This window comes from Pinus tabuliformis, chromosome 4_1 (genome assembly GCF_031772625.1).
Source record: "Pinus tabuliformis cultivar Carrire ecotype Pingquan chromosome 4_1, CPIR1, whole genome shotgun sequence".
Classification (NCBI taxonomy): domain Eukaryota; kingdom Viridiplantae; phylum Streptophyta; class Pinopsida; order Pinales; family Pinaceae; genus Pinus; species Pinus tabuliformis.
In genome coordinates this window covers 452,820,747-452,828,919 of record NC_142303.1, presented here as the reverse complement: position 1 = coordinate 452,828,919, position 8,173 = coordinate 452,820,747, and the positions used below count along the sequence as shown (strand labels likewise).

General features: G+C 37.5%; 1 pseudogene; it reads left to right on the top strand.

The window, feature by feature from the left end:
- Window positions 1–6,466: 6,466 nt before the first annotated feature.
- Window positions 6,467–7,404, top strand: LOC149176307 (uncharacterized; annotated as a pseudogene).
- The last annotated feature ends 769 nt before the right edge of the window (window positions 7,405–8,173 follow it).

The following is an 8,173-nucleotide window of genomic DNA, read 5'->3' as shown; positions in this document are numbered from 1 at the left end:
TAAGAGGTCTACGTAGACATGTATGTCAAATGTAGAAGCATAGAAAATTCATGCAAGGCACTCGATGAAGCCCTTGAACGAAATGTTATTTCATGGACTGCGATAAATTTGCTTGTTGATTCTTCAATATGTTAGAGTGGGTCAGATGAAAAAAGGAAACTATAAAAATACTGCCTATTTTAGTGCAAGATATTTTGAAGTAGTTCAACATCATGAAAGCAAATTATAAAAATATTGCCTATTTTGTGCAAGATATTTTGAAGCAGTTCAACATCATGAAAGCTAGATCATAGGTTCTTCAGAGGTTTGCAAGATATTGATGAAGGAGTTTGCAAAGAGACAGAACACAATGAAAATTTGCATAATTAGGTGAGAGAAGCTGGTGTAATTTCTCAAAATATCAATAGATATTGATGAAGGAGTTTGCAAAGAGACAGAGCACAATGAAAATTTGTGTAGTTAATTTCTCAAAATATCAATAGATAAGTTAGGATGATTGACACTTGTGAAGAAATTTGTTGTATTAAGAGGAAAAGTCTTCCCTCATTGCAGGTTACTTTGTTCCACACACCTATGCCTTAGCAGACACAGTTTCCTTTGTTTGGTTTTGGCTGTATAATTTCTTGACTATTGTATGGTCTTTGATAGTTGAGGAGAGATGTCTCACGAAGTTTTATGCGATCCCTTACAGTGGCATACAATGTGTATGAAATGTATACAATAACGAGTCTGGATATCCATATGCAAGTATTAGATCAACAACTGCATTGCCCACTTTTAGAAACCTTCAAGTGGCACCTCAAATATATTGAGAACTTGGGACAGATGATAAAATAGAAATTTCTAAGTATGAAGCCAAGTAAGTTGAAGACTTGAGGACGAGAACTGAGATCATGCCATGCCTAATCAATGTTTTCATTTAGTAAATTTCAGTATCAGAGGGTTTGATCTATAGGGTTATGACCATGATTTTCTTTGACAGAGGAAATAATGAAAATGCAAGAAAGAAAGTTTGTACTTCCAGTTATGTTTGTCAGTTAATATGGGACTGAAGGTACCTTAAACAAGCCCTGTAACAGAGTGTCTGCACTTTAGGAGTGAGTGTATATTCTATCTGTAATGTCCTTACTGTCATTTTTTAAAAGGTGAGACTGCAAACCAAAATACATGTATATATGACATGTATACATGGGGTAATTTAATGTGCTACTTCTGCTATTAAGTGGTGGTGGGTATTGAATTCATAATGTGGCCCGTTTTTGGTACTATGGGATTGGGGTTGTTGTTGGTGTGGAGATTGATGAAAAGATAGTCCAAAATGAATACTACTAGTATGTTGGACGAGATTACATCGTTCCTGTTGTCACTCACTTCCTTATGAGTTATCAGTTGCCTAGAGTGCAAAAGAGTAGTGAAGTTTGAAGCCAATTCCCAAGCCACAGAAGCTCTCAAAGCTTAATTCGCCCCTCTTTGTTGGATAGTGATTGGAATAAGCTTTCCAATGGTATCTGGGAGTCCAAAAATGGTCTTCTCGATCAGAAGTTAGAGCAGATTGAAGCCACCCTTTGAAAGCCAGAAAAAAGAGAGGAAAAGACCAAGGGAAGTCTAGTCACAATCAAAGTTTCTTAAGAGCAATGGTGGGGGAAAGGAAAGAGAAACTTGCGATCAGTGATCACCGATATCAGTGATCGCAAACATCAGAGGTCCTAGGCTCATCACAAATCGCAATCGACGATCGGAGGTCACAACAATCAAGACATATCAGAGGGGTAAAGCAACGATCACCGATATCGCACTCCGGGAGCGCATCACAAATCGTAATTGGTGCATCAACGATTTCAAGGTTCAGACTTATCGGTGCTCAGGGGTTTCAGGACATCGCACATCAGCGAATTAGAGCAACAACGAGTTTACAACTCCAAAACATTGCGATATCGCAATATTGCGATGGGATAGTTTAAGGCACTGGGAGGGCCATAAAACAATTAACAAAGAAAAGAAGTGAAAAACCAAGGGCAGATAGACCCTTTTCTCTCTCCTCAGAGGGCCACGTGGCAGAGCACCATTAGATCCGATAATGACATGGGGCAACTAACGTCAGTATGACATGGCAGTACGATGATGACATGGCAGTATGAAGATGACGTGGTGGTATGGAGGACATGTGGCATGATGATTCAGAATTTGCAGGGTCTTAAGGGGGAATTTTTGGGTGACACATGTCACCTCTCACAAAGTGACACGTGGCAGTGATGACATCACCCATCGCAAATTGGAAATCAATGATCGCACAGAGTAAAGTCCCTCCTCTGCCGAAGTCCCTTCCGACTTGCAATCGCAATATGCAAATGCCTCTCCTAGATGCAATATTTTATGTGTCATACCTTATGAGAGTTCGTGTTCAGAAAATCAGTCAGCATTATGAAAGGAGGTAAAAGGGCTCTCTTGCCCATATTGCGATTGCGATACCTTGGGTGGGCCCAATCTCGCAGATCGACGATCACAAGTGTCAAGAGGAGATATCAAAAGCAAGCTTCTAGAATCGCTGAAGTGCGGGATTCTATGTTTAAACGGAAAAAGGCCCTCGGACAGGAGTCTAAAGGCCCTAGCACCCAAGGGCTAAAAACCTAGTCATATCCCCCGGTCGTATGAGAAGAAATGTAGGCAGGGGCTAAACCAAAGGGGGGCGAAGGAGCACCAAAACCCATCGTTCTGCAGTGCATTTAAGAGTAAAAGCCCCACTGTCGTAAAGCTCCGATAGTATAGTATAGGGCTTTGAAGGTGGGTGGGTTGGAAACTGAAGCAGTGAATGAAGTATGGTGTAACAGTAAATCAATATGGATGTCTCAGGAGGATTAATAGCTCAGAAGACCAAAAGCGACAGGTGAACTAGTTGGCACATCATGAAAGAGACGTGGCATGATCAGGGGTTGTCACAGGAAGCGCAGGACGATAAATTCATCTATTATCTTTCCATTTTCCTCTTTCTTTTCATTATTATGTAATTTTTATGTATTTCCAAGAAGGGACCAAATCCAGATTGAAATCATTTTGGGCGGCAGAGCCATCGCAAGCTGAGAGAGCTAGTCAATTGGACAATTGGCCTTAGCTGAGATATTTTGTAATTGTTGATTCAAAGCCCCCTTTCTCTGTATAAATAAGGGGGAGAAACACTTAACAATGGTTCCAGAATCTCACTCCCACGAGGGTCTGAATTCTGAGATGCCATCCTCGGTTCTAAATGGACTGTTCATAAGGGATCAAAGCGATACATGATGAATGTAACGGATTGGTATTTGGACCCTTTAAGTATTAATGAAACTCCCTGGTGATTCCATGCAGATCAATGCGCAATATGTTTTCCCTTATGTGATCTCATTTCATATATGTTTTTCTTTCTTTGAAATAGTGTGATGAGGCTGTCGGTTTCTCCCTAGTTCATGGATTTATCCGGACTACTAAATAGAGAACAATACCTGTGTATATCGCAGATTTACTTGTGTTATTCAATAGCCTATAGTACTTGTAGTAATTACAGATTACTTGTGGTATTAAGTTAACCCAGAGTACCTATATGGGCACAAATTTACTCACATTGTTTGTTGATAGAGGTACCCATGTTATACCTGGTATGAGACCTCGATAAGCACTTTGTTGTTTCTATCTTTCCACCTCCACTCTCTTCCATATTTCTGCTGGAACATCGTTGCTTAGGATTTTGTGTTGTTTACAGCCCTATGTACCGAATTCCACCCTTCGGTCAGAACATTGCTGCTTAGGATTCTATCCTATTTATAGCCCTCTGCATCAAATCCCCTCCTTCCTTTCCTCCTCTTCACTTTAATACAACTTCAATATAATTTTGACTATTGTTGTGTGTCGGCCATGAGAACGAGACATTTCTCTTTGAGGTTGGCCCGATTTACCCCCTTGGTGTTTGGATCCATGTATTGGCTTGAGTTTACCTGCATGATAGACTATTGAACCAAGCCCCATTTATTCTCTTTTTACTTACGTGATAATTGGAGTGCAACAGAAACCCAACTCAAAACATTCAATGCACTCCTCTCTTTAAGATGTCCTAGGCACTGGTCTACAATCAACCCAGAGGTTGTGTCTAGGAAGATTTCTATGTCCCCTGAAGCGCTCATGCTACAGGTGCTGTTAAAAGCGACAATAGTTCCTATGGTTCCAAGTGATATGGAAAATAAAAACACAAAACATATGCTGGACAAAATTAGGTCCAAAATACTTGAACATATTAATTCATTGCCATGTGTACCAAATGTTCAATTCCAAGTGCAACCTCTAGATACTGATTTCCTTCAGCCAAAATAAGAGGATTATGATGGAGCAAGTTATGATTCTAATTCAAAGAATGGTGATTTAATAATGATGTGGAGGAAGGCACATTACCATGGCATAATCTAGCAAATAATACTAACAACACCAAGTTCAAGCTACAACCTATTGGTACAAAAGGTTTTAACATGGCTGCTGAAACAAAGTTAAAAAAATAAATAATGATGAGTCCTTTGAAGCCATGGAATATGAAGGAGAATAGGAGACACAAGTGGATGAACAATGGACTAAATTTTGGTTATGTTTGTCTCTATGACTAGTCGCTTATCAATGTAGTCATATGACAAACTGCTTCTCTTTAATATAGCCATAGCTTTCTAGTAAGTCTACTCTTATTTGTCGTTGCAAATTTATCATGGTTATGCAACATTTTAGGAGTGGCTCTTTTATCATTATATATCAAATGCATACAAATTTCTTTCAAAGCCTCTTCACCACCACTAACAACCCACTAAAAATAAAGAAGACTATGTTACAACTTTCGCTCAAGAATTAGGTGTTATGGATTGTGGGTTTTCAAAGACTTATTCTACAAAGTGCGCAAACAGGCTATGTAGAATGTTTTCAAAAGAGAAAGGGAATAGAAACAAAGAAAAAATAAATGAAATAGGAGAAAAACTCACTAATGTGGATGTCTTGGTTCAGTAGGAAAGGTTGATGAAGCAATGTACTTGTTTGAGCACGCAGAAACATTGAACTGCGTACTCAATACGTATGCATATAATTGTTTGCTATAAGCTTTTGCGAAATCCTCTTTTGTCCATCCCTCGCCTCCACAATAGAAATTTGTGTGGCTTCCATGACTACCCAACTCTTTTATCCTTTCAACTATCTCCCCAATCTACCGATAATACCCTCCACCACCCTCAAGCTCATCTTGTTACTCCCACCTTCCTCTTAAAGCACACCATTGTCCAGCCCAATCTCATTTTTGGGTACCTAAAGGATTATATACATGGAATGAGAAGAATCAGTTGAAACTTAGTTCAAAGATAAGTAACATTAAATGTGCAAGGGAACAACAAAAGAAGGGGTTACTATCATCAAATCAAGGTCAAAACAAGTTACCAATCATTTACAATAAAGGAAGGATTATGGAAGCTATTAGTGGTGAAACTCAAAACCAATCACAACCCCAGTATTATCACACAAATCGTGTCTCCCTAAAACTAGAGGAGAAGCCACCAACCAAGATGACACTTTTCATGGATATAGGAAGTATACCACTCACTTCATAAACTTGAAAATGAGAACCAATAAGTAGGAAGATGAATAAAAGGAAGAGAGCATCTATGATGAAGGAAAGTTTTAAGGATTCATATATAAAGTGTAAAAACTTTTGTGAATATTATTAATTCCTAAAACTATAAAATGTTTGGCCGGTATTCAATTTTTTAAAGAATTTGTTTAATTTCTAGATATTTTTGGTGATTTTTAAAATAAAATAACTTTATTTCAAAGATTTAGTTGAAACTGAAAATAAAAAATTGGTTAATCTTTTTCATTAAAAGAAAGGAAAATTTAGCTCAGTGTTGAAATTTTATTTATAAATTTTGTAAATTATAGTGATATTAAAACTTACATCATCATCAAAGAATTCAAGAAAATCAATTCAAAAGGCAACAACTAGTTACAAGTACAAAGGCCAATCTAATTGCCAAGAAAAGGAGATTGTCATTGAAAATGAGTATTTGGATTGAAAAATATGAAACAATTTACACGCACATAACCTTAACTCCACAAAAGGAAACATGAAAAGTCAAATTTCTCAAAGCAACTAACCAAGAAGGGAACTCCACATAAGTGGCATCCCTCAAGAAGTATATCCAACATGGGAGAGATATATCAACTACTTTCTAAGCAGAGTAGGAACAAAGACCAATGAAATTGCAACCCTTCAAATCCAATATTATAAATTGAAGCAACAACTCTAGAAAAGAAACTATGAAGTAGCAAGCATCCAAGAACAATAAAGATATGTACAATAACCTGCATTATTTTTCTTTTAATTTATCAGGAGTACAACTTTAGTTTATGAAACCTTTAGGAGTAAGTTCACAAATTAAGCCTCCAAACTAAGGGGGGACTTGAGAGCCTTGTCTACATGGACATGCGAAATTGGGATACTCTTGAGAAATCTATAAAGGACCATCCAAGATTGAAATTTATGTTTGTACTTGTAGAGTGTGTTGCAGCTATCCTCGAAAGGAATACTGCATTTTTTGAAAAGAAAGCTACATTTTCTGAAAGCTGTCATCTTTCAAAGGGATGTGGCTTATGCAGACTAAAACATTGCAATCTTAGTGCATGATGTAGCAGCAACTGCTTTCGACTATGTTAGGGATGGTGGTTGGAATGGCCATAGAAGCCTTTCACGTGGAACCCTATCCAATGCAAATATTTTACAAGTGCTTGCAGAAAATCCTACATTTTCTATCAGGGAATACCAAACCATGTGACCTATTAATGTAGCTTTTCTTGCTCGTGTCTTAGAGACTCCACCATTTGAAGAACCTCAAAAAACATGTAAGCATATATCGAAGAAAAAAACAGTGAAAAATAAAGCCCTTTTAAGAGAAAATCTGATGGTTATGAACCTAGAAGTCTGAGGCAAAAAAAACAGAGAAAACCTATTGTCACAACTGAGGAAGGCTGAAATGGGGAAGTCACTATTGTCATGAAAGAACAAAAAAATCTAGATGTTGTGATTAATGGAATTGTTTTTGATATTTCAACTATGCTTATTCCTATTTGCACTTGCACTAGAGTGGCTCAACAATGTTACAAGTGGGGGAATGGTGGATGGCAGTCAACTTGTCGCATGATTAGTATATCTATCTATCTCCTCCTGATGAGTCCCAATAGGCGAGGTGCCCATGTGGTTGGAAGAAAAATGAGTGGAGGTGCATTCAGGAAATTGTTAGAGAGGCTTGGGGCTGAAGGTTATAATCTAAATTACCCAACTGATTTAAAAATTACCCAATTGATTTGAAGAGTTACTCGGCAAAGAATGGTACAAATAAGTTTGTTACTATCAGGTAAATGAATTTCATTACAGAAATTGTCTTTGTTTCAACGTCTTCACCTGTTACTTCTTGTTCAATTGAATCACATTCGCTCAACCACAATATGTACATTATTAGAGGGATGATTTTTGGTAGGATATAAATGGAAATTGTACTATCTTTTGTTACATAAGAACATGGAATTGGGTGGGATAAATTTTCTTATCTTACAACATTTTAAATTTATATGATATGTTGAAGGATTTTGTTTCACTTGATCCATTTGTTAATCTAGAGAATTATTGACTTTTATTGAATGTTTAGATGCTAAAGTAATTCTTTAACTGAACTAAAATATTTTGGTAGTTTGATTGTACAAATGTTAGAATTTTTTTTTTTCTCAGTAAAATTAAACTATTTCTATTGAGTAAAATATAGTACAATCATGAGAGACAAGAAACCGGCAGACCGAAATGATGAAACTATCAACCTCGGTCCCAAAGAAAGAGTGAACCAATCACGGAGCTAGAACAAATAACTTGAGAGCAAAAACTGACTATTACCCCACAGGGGCAGTAACCTCAACACATTATTTTTTCCCTTTCTTTTTATTAACTTTTATCCAGCCATCCTGGGGAGTATGAGCTAAAACAACTTGAAGACTGGAATTCTCCATCAGGGAGATCACCTTATCTGATTCAGAAGAGGAGGTCTCATGGACCTGTTTCTAGGAGATTGCTGTGACAGTGTTGTGCGTAGGAGTATTTGTGGACGGATCCATCGTCTGAGGTGCCTGGTCCGGTTCT